Source organism: Natator depressus, chromosome 2 (assembly GCF_965152275.1).
Source record: "Natator depressus isolate rNatDep1 chromosome 2, rNatDep2.hap1, whole genome shotgun sequence".
NCBI lineage: Eukaryota > Metazoa > Chordata > Testudines > Cheloniidae > Natator > Natator depressus.
The window spans coordinates 27,865,168-27,892,519 of record NC_134235.1 but is presented as its reverse complement, the minus strand read 5'-3'; positions in this window follow the sequence as shown (position 1 = coordinate 27,892,519).

Here is a 27,352-nt window from a genome sequence, read left to right as displayed (position 1 = left end):
GGCCATCCTGATTATCACTACACAAGGTTTTTTTCTCCTGCTGATAATCGCTCGTCTTAATTGATCACTCATTAAAGTGTATATGGCAACACCCATTGTTTCATGTTCTCTGTGTATATCTATATCTTCCTACTGTATTTTCCACTGCATGCATCCTATGAAGTGTGTTTTAGCCCACGAAAGCTTATGCTCAAATACATTTCTTAGTCTCGAAGGTGCCACAAGTACTCCTTGTTCTTTTTGCTGATACAGACTAACACTGCTACCACTCTGAAACCTGTCACCATATAATATTGAGTGACCTATTAACTATAACATTCTTACTCCTCTAGAAAAAGAACTAATTATTTTTACTTTCTATTTTACTGTATGCTGTATACATCCTGAACGCTGGTAGTAGCTAGGAAACTGAAATGCAATGGTAAATATTACTGCACTGTTACAAAACATAGAGGCAGGAGAACTGAACCAGAATTGTTATGATTTTTTTCTATTTGTTTAGCAGCAGCAGTTCAGGATATTAGATATTTCCTACACTGATAAGAAAATTAGGTCTCATTTTCTCATAACCTTCAATCTAATTAGATATCATACCTGAGCTTTTTAATTTGGGTCTCTCTCTCTTTCTGGTCAGAAATGATCAAAGAGATCTCAGAACCCTTCCTGATGGAAACTTCATTGAAACTGATGGATCTCCATGAAACATTTCATCTCTGATGAAACAGCATATTTTGAAATTTAAATTAATCTAAAATGTTCTGACCAGCTTTACTAATCATCTTGTATCCCCATTGTTGTAACCATTCTGGCTTCCCTGAGTCCTGTGTTGCCTGATCCAATTCATAATACATTTTACCACCAATATCATCTACCTTGCTCGTCAATTTGACTATGTTACCCCCATCTTGGTATCCTTCTCTGGCTCCTCACTTGTCTTCCACATCAAATTCAGGATATTTGCCCTTGCCTTCAAGACCCTGTGTAACTCTGCTCCTCCTTAATTACCCGCTTTGTCTTTTTTAATTGTACCTCTTGTTCCCAACGATTCTCTTTTGTCCACCCATTCATCATATTGTCTTACAAAAGTCTCTTCTGCATCTTCTTTGTAGCCCACTATATGTGGGACACCATCCTGGAGCTGCTCCACAAAGTCACTATTCTTTACATTTTCACATCTCCCTCAATGTTTCTCTTCTGCAGTCATGCCTGTAAGAAACTAGTACATTATATATATGTTGTAAGCATTTGAAGATATTTGATGTATTTTAACCATCTCTTAAACCACATACACACACACTCACACACACGCACACGCACAAAACAACAAGTGTTGCACCCATTTCCTTTTGTCTGCTTCTCTTTCTGATTAGAGGCCAGGAAGATGGAGTTCAGTTTTAGCCATATTTAAATTGATTTGACAGTGAGACATCTAGAAAAGGAAGTTGGAGATGCAAACTAAGCAATAACAAAGGTCTGGTTTGGAGCGTGAAAGCTAGTGTTTATTAGTATAGAGGTAGGAGAGTGGTGAGTACATGAAATTGCCCCAGGTTAATGTGCACATGGAGAAAAAAAAGGAATGCAGGAGAACCCTGATGGATACTGAAAAAAACAGGTTAGGAAGAGGAGCCCTTGAAGAAGACACTGAATAAGTTGTAGGAGAGGAAGGATGAGAACTAGGAGAGCATAAAGTCTCTGAAGTAATAAACAGTTTCCAGGAGGATTCATTGTGATGAATAGAATGGGTAGGAAGTGAGGATTGAGAAAGGGACTTTGGAAGAGGAAACTAATAACTTTAGTGAGGCAGTTTCATTGGAGTGGTGGGGACCTGATTCCAATATGTCAAGCAGAGAGCTAACAGGAGGTAGTCAAGGTGTGAGGAATGAATAGAACATTAAAGGTGAAAGGGTGATTGGGTAGCAGATGGTGATGGCAGTGTGGTCAAAGGTAAATCCTTAGGAGAGAGAGGATTCTGTATTTGAAGGCAGAGGAAAAGTCTGCTGAGTTGTTGAGGATCAGGAAAGGGGTGAAGCAAAGGTAGGATCAAAGGAAATTGAGCTGGAATGGGGTTCAGGTTGCAGGTGGAACTGTTAGAGGGGAAATAGCATTTCTCAGTTAGCAGGTGCGTGGTGCTGACATCAGGCACAGAGCGTACGTGGGGATCATGAGAATCAACTCCAGGATGATAAGACATGAGCAAGAAAAACAGGACTCTTTTTCTGTGACTTTTCAAGCTGTTGATGAGAACTTCAGTGGAGTTGTGTTGCTGGAGAAGCCCCAGTCTTTGGCTCACCCCTTTTGTCAGGGTTGTACGGTGCAGAGTAGGCCTCACAGGAAAGCGAAAACAGTTCCAACTCAGCTCAGGCTGTATTAACTTTCCCGAGTATTCCCTGTGGGGTTAATGGGCTTGAGGGGAGGAGAATGATGTGCTTCCCCTCCACTCTGCCCCCTACCCTCAACAGCTCTGTTGCCTCTGTGGCCCAAATTCAAATCCTGGACTCTGCAGAAGACCACATGAGAGGTCATGGGAAATGGGAGATGGAGCCAGGGAGATGGCCTTCCTCTTCACATGAAGATCTGGGGGAAAGAATCAGGCCCGTTGGCCTCCTGTTTCCTATTTCATCAAAGTTAATATTTTAACATATCAGCAAACTTTATCACCATCTAACATTAATGAAGAATTTATTTAGTTCTGTTGTCTATAAAGCATTATCACTTGGGGCAGTAAAATCAATACAGCCTAGCTTATTTAGATTTGGACTTTAATTAACCTTTTGAATAGGCTGTTAGCAGATTCAGAATTAATCCTTATTGTGACTCATTAATATAATTCTAAATATAATGCACTAGTGCCTAGGAATCAGTCATGCACCAGGGCCCAGGGTGCTTGGCGCTGTACAAACACAGAACAAAAAGATGGTCCCTGACCCACTGAGCTGACAGTCTAAGTAGAAAGCTTGTACCCTTAACATTAGTGTTATTAAGATGCTATTCAATATACAAAATCTGGGTAGGAGAAGAAGGTAAGACTGTTCCCTTTATGAAAGTTAAGTATTTCTTGCATTACATATAGCAAAAGACTGCATGGTAGGGAGTTTTTCTTGTTTAATTCTTGTGTAAAATCTATAATCATGAAACCATCTGCATGTGATATATTTGTTGTGCTGTCTTAAATTCAGTGGTTATGTATAATCAGCAGCTTATTGGTGTAACCACTGCAACGAAAGCGACAAACATTCCTTGGGGGGGGAAAAATCAACTCAGTCTCTTGCAGAGTGAGGGAATTTGGAAATGTAAAGATTTTTATGAGGTAGGATGGGATTTTTAAAGCCACCTAGGCTTTAAGGGCTAATTCTTGGAAATCAGCACACATCCCAAGTAGTCAGAATGTGCACTGCAGTTTTCCAGTGGGGTGGGGGTGGCAGAAGAAATCTGTGAGGGCCAAGGCTGGTTGATCCATGTAGTTCGTAGATGCATATTCCCCAGCCTGTTTCTCGGATGGGCTCTTCAAACTGTGCCCATCTGCACAGCAGAGCTACACAAGTTCTAACTTTTCTGGGGAACCCCTGACTCCCCAGGATAGGCTTTTTCTATTGGAGAGTAACACTGCATATTAATAAACTTCATAGAATTTATCCAAACTCCAAACTGTCTCAAAGAGTTCGAGTATTCACCTGTATCAGGGAGTAGCCATGTTAGTTTGCATATGAAGAAGTGGGGGTTTTACCCACAAAAGCTTATGCTCAAATAAATCTGTTAGTCTTTAAGGTGACACCGGACTCCTTAGTATTCACCTGATCACCCAAACGCTGGGAAACAACCTTTTGCCATCATGTTGGTCAGATGACGAGAATAAATTAAATAAACTCTAAAGCCCTTCATTTCTCAGGTGTTCACAGTATTTTCAGATGCGTAAAGGGGAAATGAAGAAAAGTTTTCATTTGTTCATTGATTTCAGTGAAAATAACAAAAGCCCTACAAACCCTATGGAAAGTTATTGGTGTATAGATGAGGGAGATGGATCATCAGGCACTGATATTGCATTTATTCTTCTTGACATGCACCAGGACATAATTTAGGACACCCCAGAGGTCATAACCAGACAGTCTGTAAGTGGTTAGATAAAAACTATTAATCAAACAGAAGTATTTTTGTTGATTAATAGCTGCTTTATTTTATCTTCTCATATACTTAATTACAAGTATCCTTCATTTACTGAAAATAGATGCACTAGAATATACAAATAAGTCATGATGAAATATATATATTGTTTTGGAAATATAAGAACTAAGGAATAACTTTATAACACTTTATAAGTAAAAAAGAAAACTAGGGGTGGAATGGGTTGCTCTGGGATTAGTAATAGAACATGAACCTTTGTTGTTATTATATATATATATATATACATATATATACATTATATTATATATACTTATATATACATATATATATATATAATATAATTATAATGTTATATATATAATAACAACAAATATATAGTATACAATATACTATATATATATATATATATATATATATTACACTAGAAACCCCAGTAAGGGAACAGGACCCTATTCTGGTAGGTACTGTACAAATATGTAATAATGGCATAGTGCCTGGTCTAAAGAGCCTACAGTCTGATAAGACACAATGGGTGGATTAAGAGAAGGAAGTCAAAGGACAATAATACAAATGTATTTTTCATGTGCTCGGAGTGTAAAAAATATACCTCACCTCCTGCCTAGCCTTTGCCATCCAGCAGTGCACTGTAGGCATCATGGCAGGAGTCTTAAGGGAGAATTTGAAGAGGATAAGGAGGTAAGTAGTTCTACAGTTTTGGGGGATAGAGTTTGTGCCACATATTGGAGAAAGCATGGAGATAAAAGTGAATACAGATGGTCCAAATTTTTTACAACAGAAGATTTTTTTCATCAAACTTGGCTTAAAAACATGGAAAAATTGTCAATAATATCAAGCTTATTTTTTAAAATTTCTGTTTTAATTTGGAGATGCCCAGAACTGAATGAAGCATTGTGAGTATGATCTAAGCAGGACAATATAGAAAAGAGATCAAGTGCAATATTATCATTTCAAATATATGTCATGTCTCGTAGGCCATCAGGAGGTGTTACTGCTGCAGTATAGACGTACATGAGCTAACTTTGCTCTAATTCCATCAAAAGTCAGCTTGTGTAACGAGGAGAGTGAAGCTGGGGCAGCATGGGTAGCAGAACAGGCAGTGACATGGGCTAATCCCGCCTGCCTGGAACCCTGGGGCCATACTCAAGCCACCGCTACCTGTGCTTGCCGTGTCTTCACTGCTACTATTACTCAAGTTAGCTTTGATCTGGCTAAATCAAACCTAGGTCAGGTATGTCTGCATATGCTGCCATCACACCTCCTGTGTATCATCATACAATCATAGAAATGTAGGCTTGGAAGGGACTTTGATAGGCCATCTAGTCCAGCCCCTTGCACGGACGCAGGACTAAGTTTTATCTACACCATCCCTGGCAGGTCTTTGTCTAACTTGTTCTTAAGAACGTTCAATACCGGAGATTCCACAAGTTCAACCTCCCTAAGTAATTTGTTCCAGTGCTTGGCTACCCCTAAAATGGGGAAGTTTTTCTTAATGTCTAACCCAAATCTCTCTCGCTGCAATTTTAGCCCATTACTTATGGTCCTGTCCACAGTAGGGTGACTAGATAGCAACTGTGGAAAAAATGGGACAGGCGGTGGGGGGTAATTGGTGCCTATATAAGAAAAAGTCTCCAAAAATGGGGCTGTCCACATAAAAACGGGACATCTGGTCACCTGTGTCCTCAGTGGTTAAGGAGAACAATTTTTCACCCTCCTCTTTATTACAACCTCTTACGTAATTGAAGACAGTTATCACATCCCCTCTCAGCCTTCTTTTCTCCAGACTAAACAAATCCAGGGGCTTTTTTTTTTCAATATTTCCTCAGACAAGATGTTTTCTAGACCTTTAATCATTTTTGTTGCCCTCCTCTGGACTTTCTTCAATTTGTCCACATCTTTCCTGAAGTTTGGTGCCCAGAACTGGACATGGCACTCTAGTTAAAGCTTTCTCACTGCTGAGTAGAGTTGAAGAATTATTTCTCATGTCTTGCTTACAGCACTTGTACTAATATATCTTATAATGATGTTAATTTTTTTTAAAACAGTATTTCATTGATGACTGATATTTAGTTTGTGATCCACTATAAACACTAGATCCTTTTCTACAGTACTCTTCCTAAGCAGTCATTTTCCATTTTGTATTTGTGCAATTGATTATTCCTTCCTAAGTGTACTACTTTGCATTTGTCCATATTGAATTCCATCCTATTTATTTCAGACCATTTCTCCAGGTTGTCAAGATCCTTTTAAATTCTAATCCTGCCCTAGCAGCTTGGTATCATCTGCAAACATTATAAACATACTCTATATGCCATTTTCTAAATCATTTATGAACATATTGAATAGAACTGGATCCAGGACAGATCCCTGTGGGACCCTATAGCGGGATGAGACTCACTGGTGCGGCGCCTCCTGCTGGTTGTCCAGGGAATTAGCTCTTCACCAGCACTGGAGCACCCCCTGCGTGCTGGTGTCTCTCCTGCCACTGGCCCCGTGTCCCTCCTGGACCCCGGTGTCTTTTTCCCTGAGGATCTGCCCCAGCAGGACCCCCACTCTGGGTCTCCCCTCCCAGGGAACCCCCAACCCTCTAGACCCACCTTGCCTCAGTGGCTACTGCCAGTCATCATCTACCCCCCACTCACTGGGGTAGACTGCAGTGTACTGGCTACTCATCATTGGCAAGGGGTAGGACCTGCTGCCTTTGCCTATCCTCAGGACGCCCCTCTGCAGCCCCAGTGCCTCTGTAGGCCTTCACCAAGGCCTGCAGCCTGCGGGTTTATCAGGCTGGAGCTACCCAGCTCCCTTTGCCCTTTCCCAGTGCTGCGCTGCGCTGCTCAGGCACCTGTTCCCAGGCAACTAGCCCTTCCCACTCCAGGGCTAGAGTGGGCCTCCTCCAGCTCCTGGCCCTCAGCCCTCTTATAAGAGGCAGCTTGGCCCTGATTAAGCCAGCCACACCTGTGGTCAGCTTCCCACAGCTGTTCTTAATCCCTTTCCCTGCTACAGTCCTCTCCAGGGCTGCTTTTAACCCCTTCAGGGCCTGAGTGGAGTGACCACCCTGCTACAGACCCCACGTTATATGCCCTTCCAGCTTGATGACGAACCGTAGATAACTACTCTCTGAGCAAAGTTTTCCAACGAGATGTGCACCCACTGTATAATAGGTTTGTCTAAGCTATATTTCCCTAATTTGCTTATGAGAAGGTCATGTGAGACAGTATCAAAAAATTTACTAAAGTCAAGATATATCACATTTATTGCTTCCCCCCATCCACACAGCTTGTTAGTCTTTCAAAGAAGGATATTATTTGGTTTGACATGATTTGTTGTTGACAAATCCATGTTGACTGTTACTTATCACTTTAATATCTTCTAGGTGCTTACAAAAGGATTGTTAGATTATTTGCTCCATTGTCTTTCCAGGTACCGAAATTAAAATGACTGGTCTGTAATTCCCTGGGTTGTCCTTATTTCCTTTTTATAGCTTGGTACTGTATTTTACCTTTTCCCATCCTTTGGGATCTCTCCTGTCCTCCATGAGTTCTCAAAGATAATTACTAATGGCTCAGAGATCTCGTCAGCCAGTTTCTTAAATACTCTAATATGTATTTTGTTAGGCCCTGCTAACTTGAAGACATCTGCATGTCAAAGTAATTCTTAACATGGTCTTTTTCTATTTTAGCTCAGATCCTACCCTTTGTCCACTTATGTTCACTATGTTGTCTGATCACTGCTAACCTTTTTGGTGAAAATGGAAATAAAAAAAGCCTTTAATACTTTGACTATTGATGGGTTTTTTCTTAGTCTTTCCCTCCTCAATGAGTAACAGGCCTATTTTGTCCTTGGTCTTCCTTTTGCTTCTAATGTATTTGCAAAATGTTTTCTAGTTACTCTTTATGTTCCCAGCTAGTTTAATCTCATTTTGTACCTTAGCCTTTCTAATTTTGTCCTTACATGCTTGTGGGGATTTTTAATTATTATTATTATTCATTCATGGTAATTTGATTTAGTTTATACTTTTTGTATATCTCTTTTTTGAGTTTCAGATTGTTAAAGATCTCCTAGTTAAGCCAGAATAGTCTTTCTTACCATACTTCCTATCTTTCTTAGGCATTGGGCTAGTTTTCTCTTGTGCCCTTAATAATGTTTCGTATAAAAAACACCTGTCAACTCTCTTGAACTCTTTTTTTCTCTCTTAGATTTGCTTTCCACAACATATTACCTAACAATTCTCTGAGTTTGCTAAAGTCTTCCTTCTTGAAGTTCATTGTCTTTATTCTGTTGCTTTCCCTCCTACCATTCTGTATAACTGTGAACTCTTTTGTTTCATGATCATTTTCCATGCCTACCTTCCACTTTCAAATTCTCAACAGTTTCCTCTATTTGTCATAATCAAATCTAGAACAGCCTTTCCCCTAGTCACTTTCTCCATCTTCTGTTGTAAACAAGTTGTCTTCAGTGCATTTCAAGAACTTGATAATCTGTGCCCTGGTATATCATTTTCCCAACAGATGTCTGCGTAGCTGAAGTTCCCCTTCACCACCAAGTCCTGTGGTTTGAATTATTTTGTTAGTATTTTAAAAAAAGCCTCATCCACCTTTTCCTCTTCGTGTAGATGGTCTATAATAGACCCCTCTCATGACACCACCCTTTTATTTATCCCTTTTATCCTTATTCAGAGACTTTCAGTAGATTTGCCTCCCACTTCTATCTCAGTGTAGACATAAACATAGATAAGGGGATCTTTCTCCATTTTTTTTTCAGATTGAGATTAGGTTTTTGTTTTCATAAAATATGATCTGAAGTTGTGGATTCTAAGAAATGGTCTACGATAGTAACCTTAGTACATTTACATCTGTTCACCTCACATTTGCATTGTATTTCTACAAGTGGCTGGCATTGCAAGTTGTGTTTTCCTTCTATTTGTCTTTAAGCATTTTCATAACATTTGATGGTAAATGGATAGTGATAGAATGTTCCAATAAAAAGCAATGAGACACCCCCTTTCTTCAAGTCTAATCAGCTGCTGATAGACCCCCATTACTTAAATGTACACTATTGCCAGCAACTATAAAATTATGTACAAACCTCCATGATATGAACACGTAACTTTTGTCCATCTCTCCCAGGTTATTGTCTGAAGTCCAAGAAATATACTAGCATATTCCAAGTGGTGTTACTTATAACACTTTATCATCTGCACGGCAGATAATAAAGGATGATCCAGTACACCGCAACTAACATAAAGGTTTTTCTGGTTGACAGCTAGTCCAAATGTCAGCTGAAATGTTGAACTATCCCTCCTATTGCAAACAGTAAAACAGTTTCAATTTTACAAGCAACGTGTTTTAGATTTGTGGCTTGCTAATGTTTGAAAAATATGCTTACAAAGGTACAGTATGGAGTATTGTGGTTTCAAATGCTGCAGAATCTTGTTAACCCTACGTATGCTATCATGTGTGACAATATATCAAAAGCCAATATAAGTATAAGTGTCTTTGTATTCCAAGAATAGCCTCATTCTTGCAATTGAATCCTCAATGTCCTCTCCTCCTACTCCCCTTTTCTCTCTTTTTCCTCCTCCTCTTTTTCTCCTGACAGTGCACTATATTTTCCTCACGGTTGTCCATTCTTTTCTTCTCAGGGTGTGTCCTCTAGGCTAAATTTCGCTAGTTGAATGTGGGATAACAATTATGAAATACATGGATGTAAAGTAGGCTGATCAAGCCTTCTGCTTTACACAAAGGACTTGTTTTTTTATTGTATTAAATTTTCCTCAACTTGAAGTATGAAGTTGAGTCACTTAAAAATATACTTTGATGCCTGATAAAATATTTGAAGACTTGTTATTGTATTCCACCAAGATATGAACCACTGTACTGTTGTACCATCTATTTTTATGCCTACAAAAAGTAGTCGTTATCTCCAAGTTGAAGAATACATTTCAGTAAGTCAATGTACGATAGATTTTCATTTGGGGCATGAATTAAAATCTTTCACCACTAGACTTCCTTCTTCTAATGAACTTGTGTGATAATTTGGGAATATAGCTGTACAGTATATGAATTCTGTAAGCAATTATGAATCCTATCTGTGTAAGGCTGCAAATTCCATTTTAAAAATATAACTTTTTGTGCTCTCTGTGGTCTATTCGTCTCCATTTTGGGTTGAGATTCCAAAAGCTAGTGGCAAACAATAGAGAGTAGTTGACTTTAAGTACCCATTTCCCGGAAATCTATTCATTCTAGAAAAAAGACCGGTCCCTACCCAGAAGGACTGGTTTAGCAGGGGCAAGATCTCATGGGGAACAAAGTCACTTTACAGGGCTTTGTGCACAAGTGGTGAAGCTGCAAGGATATTGCCAGACACAAGATGCTGAAGGTTTTAAAAAGAGAAAATCTGACTTGCTCGGGGACATTTCCCTCCGTACTGTGAGAAGAAGGAACCCAGCATGTGGCCCATGAGCCACGAACAGAAGCAGGAGGACTCTGAACAACCCAAGAGACCCCTGTCTAAAAGAATGCCTTAATGGTCCGAAAACAGAAGTAGGGATATGAATGTCATGTTTATTTTATATGACCTGTACTCTACTGCACTTTAGTTGATTAAGGAAAAGAACAAATGTGTTAGATTCTGTGCAAAGTGTGTGTTAATTTCACAATTGAAGAGTGCCCCCGAGAAAATAAAACTGTAAAACAGTAGCTTCACACCTTGGGGGTGGAGTGGTGGTGAAGGGTGTACAGAGGGAGCATGAGGAGCCACTTTTGCATCCAAGGGGTTAGGCAGCCGGACAGCAGGTTCCAGCTTTCAGAAGGGGATGCCAGATAGAAGGTCTGTGCCCTGAGTGTGCACGTAGGGACTTCCAGGTTTGGAGCAATGGTTGGACTCCATTCTGATACTTGGGACTTAAAACACCCAGAAGCCCAGAGCAGCAGAAACTTGGATTCCCCTGACAGCAATCCTAGTGAGTAGCTGGAATGGGGCACTCTCTAGGTATCGTGAAAACCTATCATAATACTACCACTTAGCCAAGCATGATTAGCAGTCTTTGCTTGGGGGAGAGGCAGGATTGGAATAGCAGAGGTTCCCCAAACCAGAATTTAAGAGTAACATTTTCAAGACTGGGTACCTAAAATTCATATTTGGGTCCGAGGTATAAGCATCCACAGCTTCCACTGACTTCAGCTGTCTGAAATTGAATGTACTACCCAATCTGTTTAAGGAAGTCAGTGGTCTGGTCTATACCACAGACCTATGTAGGTGAAAAATCTACACCGCAGAGCGACATAGTTATACCATCCTAACGCCCCGTGTAGACAGGGCTGTGTCAGCAGAGAAGCGTCTCCTGCCGACATAGCTACCCACTCTTAGGGAGGCAGATGAACTACACCAGTGGGAGAGCGCTCTCCTGTCGGCTTAGAATGTCTTCATTAGAGCACTACAGCGACACAGCTGCATCGGTGCTGCTGCCCCAATGCTGCGTTTTAAGTGTAGACTTGCCCAGTGCTACTAGTTCTTATCTTCATATGTGAATCTCTTTTATACTGACTAGTCCTTTTGCAGTTACACGTACATGTCTCTGATGAGTGGTTTCTGCTTAAAGAGATAGCTGGGCTAAGCATGGTGGTCGATGAAAGCTGTATGGATTCTAGTGGGAAGGGAGAGCACAGCAGTATGTTCTCAAATAATAAGGAAACCTGTGCAGGATCTCTTTCATCAGTCTTCATGGTATACATGTAAGTGATAAATGTCAAGCCTTCGTTCTGATGCACATGCAGTTGATTAGTTATGCCTGATTGAAACCATCTAGGGCAGAGTACTTAAAGAACTAGAAGTAGAGAACTGTGGGTGAAAGTTTCAAAGTCAGGTCAAGCAGGGTCTGTGTGTACATACCACTTGGTGCACACAAGCATTTGTATGGGGAATGTCTTGTGTACAAGTTATAGTGTATAAGAATTACTGAATTTCTATGCACAAATTGAAGGCATTTTTTGCTGTGCGCATATGAGTTCTAACATGTACTTACAAAAGTGAATGTGCAAAATACAGCACAGTTAACAAGTCATTTCCAGATTCAGTCCCTCTTGAAAATATGCCTGTGCCTGTTTCTAATATTCTAGCGTGTTTAGAACAAATTCAGCCCTGGTGTAAGCAGATACAATTTCATTGATTTTCAATGGGAATTGATACGTAATTCAGCACTTTGAGAAATCAGGCCACTTACTTTAGGCACCCCGTTTTGAACAGCTTGACCAAAGAGTTTACCTGTTGCAGATACAGCAAAAGAGATTTTTTTTAATTTTGTTAGTATTTTTTATTATCAAATATAGTTAAATGTATATGTTAAAATATATACAATGGACAAAATGTACAAATTTGGATGCCTCGGTGAGGCTGTAAGTTCTTTCAGGTAGATATTGTCCTTTTGCTATATCTCTGTGGTACCTAATCCAATAGGGCCCTGATCCCTGACTGGGGATTTTTAGACAATATTATAGTACAAATAATAATAAAATGGCCTAATTTTCTGAAAACTTTCTAAGTTTAGTCCCCAGAGGTTGAAAATATTGGAAAACATATCTAAAAGTTGTACATGTTTTGACTACAGTGTTTTCCCTCACTCTCCACTTTGTATTGTCTTTTTTTGGCCAAGTGATTGGCCAATATTTGAACCTTCGTGGGTTGTTTCTGTTAGGAGGAGAAATTGATAAATCAGATTTATTCTTTGATGCAATCCTGTTTACTTACAATGAATATACACAAAATCCTGTTTCCTTGAACACAACAGAAACAAACATCAGGCAGGCTTTTTTTTTCCTTACAATTTCCAAGACTGCCTTTCCAGCCAGTCCTGTGCCCCCAAGGAATTCTGTCCCTCTGCTCTTCTCTGGGCCACCTTCTCAATTGTTTTTCTCACCATCTACTAACCTTCTATTCTCTCACAGCCAGCCATAAACAACTGCAGCCAATATCCCTGCCCCTGCATTTACAAACAGTCCTAAGAAAATACCCTCTTATTCTCCCTGAGTTAGTTTTTGCTCAGAGTTTGCCATGAGGTACAGTGCCTTGGGCAGTGGTTTCCTATTGTTTCTACTATCACTACATAAAGAGTCATTTAATTGTTCCTTACCTTTCACCTCCGTGAAGGATGGTTAGCATATTCATGACCTTTTAACTGGCTCTGGATTGATGACAGTCATCAGCACCTTCCATAATAACAATATGATGATTGTCTTTTTAGGGCTTGTCTACACTTGGGCTTGGTCTACAGTGGGAAATTAGGTTGATATAACTACATTGCTCAGTGGTGTGAAAAATCCACAGCCCTGAGCGATGCAGTTAAACTGACCTAACCCCCAGTGTAGACAGTGCTAATTCAATGGGAGAATTCTCCAGTTGACCTTGCTACTATCTTTGGGGAGGTGGATTACCTATGGTGATGTGAGAACCTATCCCACTGCCAAAGGTAGTGTCTTCACTGACGTGCTACAGCAGCACAGCTGCGCTGTGCCACTGTAACCGTTTATGTGTAGACAAGTACTTAAAATGCTGCAATAACACAGCTATGCCTTTGCAGTGCTTCAGTGCAGACACCACCTATGTCTACAGGATGAATTTTCCCTTTGACATAGGTAACCCATCTCTCCGAGAGGCAGTAGCTGTCTGTACCATACGTCAGTATAGCTACATCTCACCCCTGAGAGATGTAGCTGTACAGATGTAAATCCCTAGTGTAGACCAGGAGATAGATTGTAAACTATTATTGGCAAAGACTGTGGGTGCAAAGACTGTGAGTGCAATGAAGTCAGAATTTCAAACTTTCTTGCATGTGTGACTAATACACAGTAGTTGCTAATGTTAAATAAATAATAATAGTTAATAACAAAGCTGAATGTGTCCTTTTAATACCCTTATTTTAATTCTGTCAGTCTACATAAAAGTGATTTGAAAGTCAGACCTAGGAAACTATTCAGCTAGTGACGGAATATTTTGTACTGATCATAGGGTTTTCAATGGCTTTTGTGATAGACTTCTGAGAGCAGAATGATGTAATGTTCATAGATCTAATCCTTGTAACAGCTTCTGTATTTCATGAAGTTCCCAGGCCTAATCTTAATAGACATCCAGTCTCTAGCAATCAAACATCCTAGTAATCTTACTCTGTAACTTGAACTCTTTAGCAGTATAATTCTATCAGGGCCTGATACTATGCTAATTTGAGGTCAAAGAGCATTTCAGGGGGAACAAGATAGGACACATGATAACAGAATGGCTCAACCTTAATTTAATATGCTGAGTTTACGAATAAAGTTGTCTCTCTCCCTTTGCTAGAGAGGAGGAAGCCAAGAGGTGTCTTAGAGTAATGGATGCCGAACAACAGCTCTAATGGTAACAGATACCCCAAAAGGAGCATGATGGGAAGGGTTAGCAGAGTATCCAGGACTCTGTATCTCATATACAGCTGGAGACTGATGCTTGGGAAAGTATATGGTACACTTTTTAAAGGTATTGTGAATTCCTTTTCTGAGTGTATTCCTCCAGAGTTCACCTAGCTTGTGCCCTGGGTATCCACAGTATTGGCAGACACTTCTGCTTGAAGAAAAGGAGTACTTGTGGCACCTTAGAGACTAACCAATTTATTTGAGCATAAGCTTTCGTGAGCTACAGCTCACTTCATCGGATGCATACTTTCCACAGCTACTTTCTGTAGCTCACGAAAGCTTATGCTCAAATAAATTGGTTAGTCTCTAAGGTGCCACAAGTTCTCCTTTTCTTTTTGCGAATACAGACTAACACGGCTGTTACTCTGAAACCTGTCACTTCTGCTTGAGTGCAACACCTCATCCTAGCCTCCTCCATTCAAACATCAGGCTAAAGTAGTCCTAAAAAAGTACTAGTGACTCCTTATTATTACAAAAAACAGTGTTACAAAACTGTGCCATGTGTTATGCAGTAGTATTGTTGTTACTGAGCAAAATAACTCTATACAATTTCATTATTCACCAGTTGTGTTGCAATTTGGCATTTTCAAACTCAGAATATTATAACATAGAACCACCAAATTGAGGGCATTTCTGCCCCCTGTATTTTGAAGATATATCTCTTTGGGTGATTGCTGGAGCAGAATAGCATTTGTAACGTTAATCATCCTCTTCTAACCATTATACCCATTTTACAGATTAACAAACTGAAGCACAAAGGGGTTAAGCGATTTTCCAAAGATCACACAGTGAGTAAGTGGCAGAGCTGACAATTTAACCCAGTGTTCCAGTTTCAGAGTTAACTGCATCTTTGATCCTTTGCTCCCTCCAGTCTTCCTCTAGGATACTCACTTATTAAAACAATCTTGCAGTGCATTTCAGGCTCTCTCATTGCAAAATCATCCAATATCTTCTCTGTTAATAAGTACAACAATCAGTGGATCCTCTTCGCAATAGATAGTAATCCTTCGCTCACTTTCAGCAGTGCCAATCAGGAGCATCTTCTTAGCTCAGTGTTAAACTGCTGAAAGTAAGAGCAGGATCAGGCCACCGGAGAAGAAAATTAGTGGTTACTAAGGCACGTTTTTATCAGGACTCTGAGATAGATTTATGCTTTTAAAAAAGAGAATTTCTAGAGCAAAGGGGATGAGGGCAGGAGGTTAATGTGGAACATAAAGCACTGCAGTCTTTGTTATTTTGTTTGTAATATAGATTTGCTTGTGAATGCAAACACTGGCCAGAACTCAGGCACTAAAAATACAGGAACTGACTGAAAATATTCCTCTTGGGTCCACGGTAAAACATAAAAACATTCAAGAAAACAGAGCTTCCTAATCAAGGGAATATAAAATAAGGTGATCAAAATGCATCAAAAGAATAGACTGGAAGGCACGAGGGCCATACTCAGAGTTGCTTCAACTCCAGCTTGTACCAAATACCAATGATCTCTCTTCAAACAAATGTTATTCAATAGGTTTAACCATTTCCCATTGAGCATGCGTATATTTTCCCCTAAAATACTTAAGCAGCTCGATATCTGCTCAGATAATATTGTGTCAAATACTTTGTCACAAACACCAATCAAATTCTTCAAATAAATTATCTGACAAATATTTGTGACCTCTGCCTATGAGCTGGGAATGATTCTTTGGAAACCCAATGTGGCTTTAGGATCCCAGGATGAATTTGCCAGGCTGGAAGTTAGAGATTTTCTTTTAAATTTGTTGATAAGTGAAACAAATTTGAGCTGGAGTAATTTGATTGTACTGGGATACCAGTTTGCAGAACTGAGATCCTTGTCATAACTTCCCTTGTATAAGCTAAATCACTCTTTGTTAAATGGTGTATAACACACTTATGGGAGTGATAGCTATATGATAAACTGTAGAGCCACATGGAAACATGCTATATACTGTGGAACCATGCTTCATACGTCATTTTATTGTCCATTTTTGATCACCTCACTTGCACTTTATCTTCAAAGAGCTAACACTTTAAAAATAAACTAAAATTAATAGAGCTGGGTGAAGAATGACAATTACATTTTGTGACAATTTTTGAGATTTCAGAATTTGTTTTTGTTTCTTATTAGAACAAAACCAAAACCTTCTGAATATTTTTGCAAAACAGAGTAGTGTTTGAAATGTCAGTTTTCCACTCTGAAAGGTCAGGTTTTCGATTCTGCGCTCTTACACTCTCTCTTTCTGTTCAGACATAACCAAACAGTCCTGGATCCCAGAAAGCCTATGAACAAAATTTTTCAAAACACCCACATCTGAGAAACTTTTGGCTTTGATACAACATATTTCAGGGAAAATACATTTTGCCAAGAATGTTCTTACCAGCTCTAAAAAACAAAACAAAAACATAAACAACAACTCCCCCAAGCCCTGCTAGATACAATTTCCTTTTTTTCCCTTCCTCCCTGGTGTTTGCTATCACCAAATATGAAATATCATCCTGAAGTCAAGTTGAACTGTGGCTCAGAATATGCACTAGCACTGGACATGTTTAACATCTGATGGTTTACCGCCCACGGGGATTACAAATGAGTCCTTTTATGTCACTACTAGATGGGGAAGATTTGCAGTTTTCCAGCGGGACCCAGAAGTTTCTTTTATCCATGATAGACTTGTGTAGGCCCCTATTTGAGGAGCCTCTGAATGCTGCCAGAGGTTTTCTGATCAGACAGATCTCTATGTACTGTGTGCTGGTTTTGACAGACTGCAATCTGATTATGGGGGTAGGCACCCTATGGTACTGAACTGTGCTTCTGGGGTGAGAGGCTGCGACAGCGGGCTCCATTTTGTGCTGGGGGATAGAATTGAGAGCTATTGTTCCTTTGGGGGTCTGGGTAAAGAAAAGCTGTGATGGAGCACTGTTGTTGAGTGCCTAGGGTTGAAGACAGGAGACTGGGGTTACATTGACAACTTGTTAGTGCTGAGCCCTAGCTCATGGTCTCCTTCTCCTCAGCTAGATATTGAGAGCAGAAGCTGGAGGCTGTGGATTGTGCAGCAGATTTGAATTTTGCTCACAGTTGATCGAGGAAGGATTGAGTTACCCATGGGGTTATGCTCTCTGGGTTGAAAATAGAGTTAAGACTGTGTGGCTACATTAAGTCTCAGAACATAACATAAAAACACAAGAACAGCCATACTGGGCCCAGCCAAAGGTCCAGCTCCCCCATTATCCTGTCTTCCAGCAGTGGTTAATGCCGGGTGCTTCAGAAGGAATGAACAGAACAGGTAATCATCAAGTGATCTGTCACCCATTCCCAGCTTCTGGCTAAGAAAGAAAAAAATCTAAGAGTAAAGAGGGGGGATTCCTTTTATGGTCCGAATCAGGGACTATTACTCTCTGATATAATAGCTCTTGCTGCCAGCTAATACTGTGCAATCTAAGCAGGTACAGCACAAAATTGCCTTACTCCTTTTTGTTTCATTTGGACTGCCTTTGCCAGACTTAGAGTGCTGGCCTGAACTTCTGCTTGCTGGTGCGCCAACACAAGGGAGGCTATAAATTTAACGGAGAGCATGCACTCAGTGATGGGACAGATCTGTGTATAGCGTTAAGAGTTTTGGTTAGTTTTATGTTGCTGTTGAAAACCAGCATCATTAGCTAGTTCAGAACCACCTAGTGAACTTGAACACTTATAACCGTTTCACCCACAAGATTCTATTGCATTTTCCATTGTATGTTGCTAGGATAATTTTTTAAATAAAATGGTGTTGGTTCTTGTTTGGGTATTAATTGCCTGTATAAGATCAATTATTTATATTGTTGATCTGGAGGTGACCAAACTACAACCTGTCCAGGTGGAAGCACCACCCACCATAAATGTTCACACGAGTACAATGACTACTGCAGAATGAGCACGAGAGGATTCCCACCTAATTACCCATCTCAGCGGAGACCCCCAGGATTTCCATTATACTTTATGATGTAAGGCACCCAGGCAGCAGGTGAGAGTTGCCTGCTCCTGAGGAACCTGGGCGAGGAAAGGGGGTTATGCTTGAAATACTGCATGTTAACTTTGAGACATTATTATCTACTATTATGAATAAGCTATTTCAGATAATCTTCCCTTTCCTCTGGGCTTGTCAAATTTGGTTTATGGGATTAAGGTAGCTTGGATTTACCACCAGAGAGAAATAAAAGTGGGATAACAAGCCAAAAGTGTAAAAACTTAATACCTCTGTTAAAATAGGTTCCTTTCCCCCACTACCCTGTAAAATATATGGTATGTACAGATACATGATGATGTTGCATGTAAAGGATTTACGGGCACTGTTTTCACACAACCTGCATAACTCAGTCATGTGTTGCTACTCATAAGTAATATGGGCATCCCAAACTCATATCAATGAAACTTTACACCTCTCCTCACCATCATCTGTTCACCATTTATAACATTAATGGGCCCTATCCACATGGGTTAAGAAACATCAGTGAAAGTCTGAAATGCTCTTTAGCATCTTTTTGGGGAAGAATCAAGTTTTAAAAGAAATCTGGCCAGTATGGTTTCCCTGTAGTAGGGGAAGCTAAATGTGGCTAATGTGGTGTTTTAACCTTCAGTGAACATTCAGATGGCATCCCGGGGGAGTATGAAGTGGCTGTGTGATCCGAAAGCCATTGAGGTTCAGAGATAGTAGCTATTGGCAGATGTCCAATAAGAGGCAGCATAATCCTTTCTTCTGCAATGGGGTTCAGGTCCTGTGTCCTGACTTCCATACTACATGTATCTAATTGTGGGTTTGGTTAATTTGCTGATTAGCTGACAGTTGGTTTTAGTTGATGATTTAATTTGCAACGGATTTTTTAAAAATAAGATGGGGGAAGGAAGGAGACATTTATTGCATCCAATGGCACTGGGGACTTCTGAACCCTGTCACATGACTGCATATATGCATTTCTAAGTCTGACCCAGGTCACATTACTGAGGCCAGGGAATAAAAATGAGTCTTGCTTACCAGCATTCCTGTGTGTCACACCTTAATTACAGTTAGCAGAACAGGAGGGAGGTTACTTGTGCAGCAGGTAAGAGTATCAGAAGATAATTCATTACCTAAACATTGCTAGTGCTGAGCTTCTCATTCTGATTGCCTCATTCTGAACTTTCCCTCCTAAACTTCTTTCCATCTCTTGCTACAAAAATAGGGAAGCTATTGGTTCTTCCTGTGGAAAAGGCAGATAGCTTCCCCCATAGCTGCTTCCAAATACTGTATTTGGAGATGTCAGCCTTTCATATCCTGGTCATACAGGAACCCTCTACTACACCCTGGACATGAGATATGTGGCCAACAAATAGGAAAAGAGACGGGGAAAAACAGTAAATATAGCATTTTAAAAAAAAGACAAAAGATAATAAGTGTTAAGGAGTGTTTTCAATGAAAAAAAATCTTGGTTAGGCAGAACTTGGGGGCATTCTGTACATTCTGTGGAAGAAGGCATAGTGATGTCTGTGGAAAAGGTGAACAAACAAGTGCCTGAGATGTTTATGCCCATTTTTAATTCCATAAGATGCATAAAGAAAACCTGTTCTTTTTTTTAAAGTATTTTTCCCTTGGTTATTTTTACCATAGAAATATTAGATATATCAAGTCTGCCTTCACTGAAGGACTATGGAGCTGAGATTAAATACTGGCTCCATTGAAGTCAATTTACACAAAGAGAAATTTTATCCCAGATATGTTTTAGATGTCTGAGTTAAATAGAGGACAACCACTTGGTTTTTATTTAACAATAGTCTCAGTAAAAACCCCTATCAATTGCTCAGATTTATGTCTCTTAATTCTGTCATAAATCATGTAGTTTTCCAGTCTATCACAGAGCATAGCAGTCATATTAATATTTCAGTAGAATTAATTTCTATAAAGGAGCATTTTCTGAAATATACTACATATGGTATTTCAGACACAATTAATGTTATTTTGCTTATTTAGTGTGATTGTTTTCATGGAATATCATGGACTTTTTACTATTGTAAACACAACAGTAAGACAAAGTGGGTAGCAAAAGAAATTATGTGAAAAGGCTTGGCAGAATTCAATTTTTATTTTTTTATCATTTCAATGGATATCAGTGTCTATCTTTAAGCATTTTATTCAATTCGTAACAAGATAATTTTCACAGTTGCTCAAAATTATATGTTTTAAGCATTTTTTCCTTTTTTATCTTTTTGTATTTTCATAGTTTCAAGAAATTAAGGGGGGAGGGTTAGACATAGGGTGGTCAGACAATAATTATTTAATGAGAAGAGATTATTACATTCAAAAAGTTAGAGCTTTATAACTGTTAAAACACAAATACATGTCCAAATATCCTTATATCTAACTCTAATAAGTTCTCAAGCAACATTTTTCTAGCCTATCTGTAAATTATGATGATTCTCTATGGGAATATTGTTCATCAGTTTGTTTGTGTGTGTGGTGACATCGACATTTACAGATAAAATCAAATCCAAGCCTATGTATGAATTAACCATTCTGTAGATTTTTTATTTATTTTGTATTTGAACACATTCCAAAGTCATCTTTCAGAGTAGCAGCCGTGTTAGTCTGTATTCGCAAAAAGAAAAGGCGTACTTGTGGCACCTTAGAGATGAACAAATTTATTTGAGCATAAGCGTTCGTGAGCTACAGCTCACTTCATCAGATGCATTCCGATGAAGTGAGCTGTAGCTCATGAAAGGTTATGCTCAAATAAATTTGTTAGTCTCTAAGGTGCCACAAGTACTCCTTTTCTTTTTGCAAAGTCATCTTAAGCATCTTCATAATTACTTGTTGCCCCTATATCTCTCACATTTGTCACATTAGTGTGTTACCATAGAAACCATTCTGCTATCAAAAATTAAACAGTTTTTTTTTATTTGAACACTCCTCTATATCGCAAAGTCTGTTTCTAATTGAACAAATAACACTTGGTTAAAAAGAAAACATAGGAAAGACTTGTCTTTTATCTAGAGAAAGTAATTTTGCATGTGGCATCTTTTATTCCCAAAAATGATAGTGCGGTTTTCTGAACTGAATTCATAATTTAAATCAGCTTTCTTTGATTTATGTAAGTGTATTTGATATACATTTCAGCAACACTGGGGTAAGATGATACTGCAGATAAAAACGATACAGCAGGAAGTGTTGCAGTTATGTCTCTTGTTAGTACTTTTCAATTGATAAGATTCAAATATCTGACCAGTCTGTAAAATACACATTTTACTAGTTTGTGTGGTTCAAATAACTGAACAGTTTTGATATTTCCCATTTGCTTGTCCCTCTGTATAAATTAAATTTAGCAAATATTTTAGTCTGGAAGTAAGCTTCAGTGCTTAGTTTGCACAGAATTGGTGTAATAAACCTGTGGATAAGAGCTTATTCAACATGCAGTCACATTTTTATACTATACACCTCTGCAAAGACTTATAAAATTCTATTACAAGGCTATCAAATTTAATCAGCCAGTCAGTTTTGAGCCAAAGCCTTGCACTCCCTACATCTTAAACCTGTCACAGTAATACAAAACAGGCACTAGCTGTTTCCATTTTTGAAATCTTATTTTGATCACATAAATAAGTAAAACAAAAGATTGCCTCAAGCCAGATTGTTTTTGTGCCTTGCCATTAAAACATTCAGTCACCTCCAACCACCCTCCCTTTTACAGTTCTGCCATTTACAACTACATTAAACATTCCCATTATAATGAGACTACTCTGATTATTTTGATGCTATTTTCTGCAAGAGGGGAGAAAAGCAAAACAAAAAATGCAATTTAGAGAATTATTAACTAATACAAACAAGGACATTTATCTCTCTCTCTTTTGTGATTCTTCTGCACTCATATGATATCATTAACTATATTAAATTTGCTCCAAAAATATGAAAATCCATAATGACACAAGACAGGTTTCAATTAGAGGAGTCAAAAATTATCCTTTAAAACACATTCACTATTTTAATAAGATCCTATTAGAATAAACAAATGATGCACAATCTAGTCAAGTGCTTCTGTCTCAGAATCAGAAGTACAGCTATGGTATTTGTGCTTCATCAGAATTGCTAGTGGAGGCCACTCTTTATGAATACAGTTTTAAATCTATTAAAGGTGATATTATGCTGCAGTTTGACAGCTCACAAAATCTTCATTCATTTGATCTGTTTGTTAACTATAGAGACCATTTCTTCCTTGACATAATGTAGTGAGCAAGTACACTTCATGGTCTACACGCACAAGAAAAAAAATCTGTAACTGTTCTTAGAAATCCGACTCCTGAAGCCCTTTCTCAGTCACTATCCCCATTGACTTCAAAGAGAGGTTGGCCTGAGTAAGGACTTCAAGTTTGGGCCACATGATCCTGTGGTGTTTAGATGTTGCTTGTAATTATTAGAATTGGGAGCACTGGCTGTTGGGAGTCCGAAAGGACAGGAAACAGGAAGGAGGGGGGAGGAGTTGAGAGGCTGGGAGAAAGCTACAGAGGGTGCAGCAGCAGCTTGGTAAAGAGGTTTCCACTTTGAAAATAAAGTCCTGTTGAAGCTTGTTAGTACCTTGCCTGGTTGATACAACAGATCCTTGCCGACATCTTTCTGAAATGGTCATTTTGAAAACCTAGTTATCTGTGACGGTGGGGGAGATGTGCAGGGGGAATGTACCGTACCACTCTAATCCTCTAGCTGTCATTTAGAATCTTAAAATCTTCAGGGCCAACTTCTGTTCATGGACAGACATGTCTTTTGTTGACTTCAGCGGGAGCTATGTAGATATATGAGGGCAGAATTTCTCCCTTAGTTATACACGTTCTGTCCCTCTGTAATGTGATTTCCTCCCTCCCTCCAAACAGGTTTAACTACCTTCATTTGATATTTTCCTGTACAGGTCAAGGGCCAGATTCTGCCTGGTCCTTACTGGATATGATTTGAGGCCTGTCCCTAAGGGCCACTCACAATTGTAATCCCTGATTTTGCAGCAATAGAGGGACTGCTTTGTATCTATGCCCCTGAGTGCAGATGTTAACCCAGTGGGAGATGAAGGAAAAGTTGGATCCATGCTCACTGTTCCCCATGCCAGCCAGCCAAATAGGGAGCATCCCACAAGATGATACAAACTATGCAGTGCCTCTGCATGTCACACTGGGATTGTCCTACTCAGACCTGTACCGTATTCAGTCTATCCTGAAATACAGTTTACTCCTTGAACAAGTTCTCTATTTTTTTCATCCTCTTTTATCCAGGTTTCTCTTGCCAGGAGTAATCCTCTGTCTAGACATCTCAACTAGCTACAGGGCTGATGAGAAGAGAGGAGGAAAAGGGGGACAATTTTACTGAGGCATCGAGCTCAGGGGGCTCCCAAAACATCTATAACTGGGGTGAAATGAGAGGGGATGGGGCCTCAGTGAGCATGATGTACCAGGGTCCCAAATTTCTCTTAAAGGGCATGGGTAGGTGCCAAGGAACTCTCTGGGATCAAAGGAGTTGGGAGAATCCTTCTGACATGCTGAGGAGAAGCAGTTGAAATGCTTGGTTGCTGCTACTTCACTGCCGCATAGATCTGTTGAGCTAGAATACCTTCCACAAAAGGGTGCTGCTGCTCCTCCTTGGCCTTGGAGGGAGGATTTCTGCCTGGCGGTCTCCCTGAAGCCAGCAGCAAATCTTGAGTTATTTATTTAATTAATCAGTTTTTTTTTATTTAAATAATAACCAAAAACTCACCTACACAAGTTTCTAGGTGCTATGATCCTAATTAATACTACACAGAACCCCAACAGCACTAAGGAATTCAGCCAGCCAGCCACCTACCAAAAAAATTCTTTCTACTCTTGGGGAAACACACACTCAGCCCTCTCCAAAAACCCTACTGAACAGATGACCTTTGCAGCATGTTCACAGGCTATTTTGGACCAATGGAGTAGTAAGTCCCAGAGTCCTGAAGCCCTCATAGAGAATGTCCTTTGAGCAGCCCTCTCTTTTATAACAAGGGTATCTAGCTCAGACAGCTGTGGCAGTATGGTGAGTGGAGATAGGCAATTCCTTAAGTAGGCCGGTCCCAAGACATTTAGGTCTTTATATGTCATAAACTCCACCCAGAGACCAATGGACAACCAGTACAGATCCTGGAGCCATATGCTCCCACTGAGTAAGGTGGTGAATGGATTTGTTACAATTCATTTTAATTCTGGCTTCAGACTGTAAATGATAGATAGTAGCATAGTGAACCTGCATGGTCAGTAGGAGAGGGCACACGCCTCTAAGGATCTAGTCCCTGAGAAATCTAGTGCAGTTGGAAGTACTGTAGAAACTATCTCCCTCCCCTGCTACCGCCGTTTACCAAGGTCTGAGGTATGGGATGTCAGGGAGGGCCCAGAGTGATTATAGAGTGCTGTCCGAGATGTAGCTGAGCAAATGGACAGAACTGAGAGGCTGCAGAAGTGAAGTGGCCAAGACACAGAGAGTCTAGAAAGAAGCAGCCTAGTAGGAGTCCAGCAGCTACACGGGAAAAGCAGGGGCCAGTAAGCAGAGCAGATTCAGACAAGGACTATGTGTATCTAGAGCTGGGATGGAACATCCAGAGCTATGAGGGGAGCTGCTCAGGATCAGCGGAAATAACTGGAAGAAAGAAAGGGAAGGCAAAGCTGACAAAATAGCCCAGAGGTCACACTATAAGGAGGGAACTAGGGGTGGAAGGAACAGGCCTCTAGTTGCTACTATTGGGCAGGGCAAGCAGCCAGCCTTACTTCTCCATATAGTGCTTGTTAACTATGAGGTTCTCTTAAATCATCAGCAGAGGGAGAGGAGAAAGTAAAGGGGGGAAAGAAAGAGAAAGGAGGGAAAGCTACGAGCTAGTATAGTGTCACTGTCAACCATTTATTATTGCCACCTAGGCAGGGCAACTTGCAAACTTTTCCTGTAATGTTCATAATCTTAGTATTTCTGCTGCACTATATGGACACAATTTCACTTCCAGACAGACTAAATTTAAACCCATTAGTCATCAAAGACTAAGCCAGCTCCTCCCATAGTTTCAAAAGGATCTAAATCTGTCAGAGATGCCTTGTTACATATAATTTCAGTAACAATGTGTGGTCTGAAGGCAGAGAAAATGAATCTGAACAAGTACAAGATTTCAAAATGAGTTTTAGACATATTTCATATATCTTCTAGGCTCACTACAAAAAGAATTTATTGTAACACCTGCCAGTCCTTTTTAGCACTGATATTCAGCCAAGCATCAGAATCCCCCAAAGTGCCTGTTTTAAAATAACTATCTAATCTTTACTTAAAGGATACCTTTATCAGCTCTTTTGGCTATCCATACCCCTTTAGAGCCGTATAGCATTAGTTACCACAAACTCTAGGGAAAGCAAACAATTAGAGACATTTATGAAACTTTAAAAGCCACTGCAGATCCCATTATGGAGCTGACGAGGGAATTTCATGCTTAAGCAAACATGGACAAATGAAGATTTGCACTAAAATAATTTGACTTTCCAAATCTTTCTGCCTTCCTTAGATATTGTTTGATGGATTCATGGGTCTGAGTAAGTGCTGTCCCTCTCAAAACCCAGCTGTTTCTTTTGCTTAAACATTCAGCAAATTATTCTTGATTATTTATTGTTACTTGTGAAACACCTGACTTGTGTTCAGTGCTATACAAAGCACAAGAGAAATATGACCCTTACTCTGAAGATTAATATCATTGTCTGTTCTCAAGGAAATGATTTTAAAAAATAATAAAAATCCAGCGATTTGTGGTAACTGCAGATTCATATAGGAGGAGTAGACTGTCTGTGAAGTAGAAAATTCTACTTCAGACTTTAGAACTCCAAGAACAAGTACAGGTATCCAAAGGGAGGAACACGGACTGCATTCCCTTAGCTCTTGCTTCTCTCTTCTTCCTAAGCCAGTGCAACAGCCTTGTTTCTCCTCAGCTCCTTCTTCTTCTTCTTTCTCAGACCCCTTCTACTTTTCTAACTTATATACAGTCCCTCCTAGTGGGACAATAGCCTCATGCTGTCAGGTCACTTCCAACTGTCCTCATCCCTTCCTGTATGTTATTTCACCATAAACAGCTGTGCATACCAGACAACTTTCTCTCTATTCCACTGGTCTTTGCTATTGCCAGCAGCCCTGCACAAGGCTAGATAGCAGAGCTAGAGTGCTAGCCAGGGGTGTTATTAATAGGAGAGAGGTCCGTCCCGGGTTGGCTCTCTCCCCAGAAAGCACAGTCCATCCCAGCACTTCTTCCCCAAAAGAATCAAACTGCCCATAGGAAAATAGCTGTGACAATAGCTATCCTCATAGAGGTCCCCTTAATATTAGAAAATAGGGGGAAAAGCAAATACTTCTTTATAATTAGCCATTATTTCAAGAAAATCATGGGAAAAAAAAGAGTGAAACTAACATTTTTTGACACTGCATTTTAAGTGGCATGCCCTTTGAGTACCCTTATAAAACAGTATTTAGGAAGTTCTGCTGAAAAGTGTCCTTTTTGTTTAGCCATCATTTCTGCTGGATCATAAGAGTTGCCAATGGAGGATTGCAAAACTCTTGGAATGAAACTTGCCTTCTTTGAGAATCAAAGCAAAACTTAGGCCTGTTTATGCAGAGGTTCTCAAATCTTTCTGGGAGGCTAGGCCAAGTCCCATGTGAAACTGGACTATTTTTATAGTTTGGGTAGAAACCATGGGTTTATGTGCTTTCCAACCCAAACTAGATAAAGCTCAGAGGTTGCCACAAAGTTTTGCATTGAGT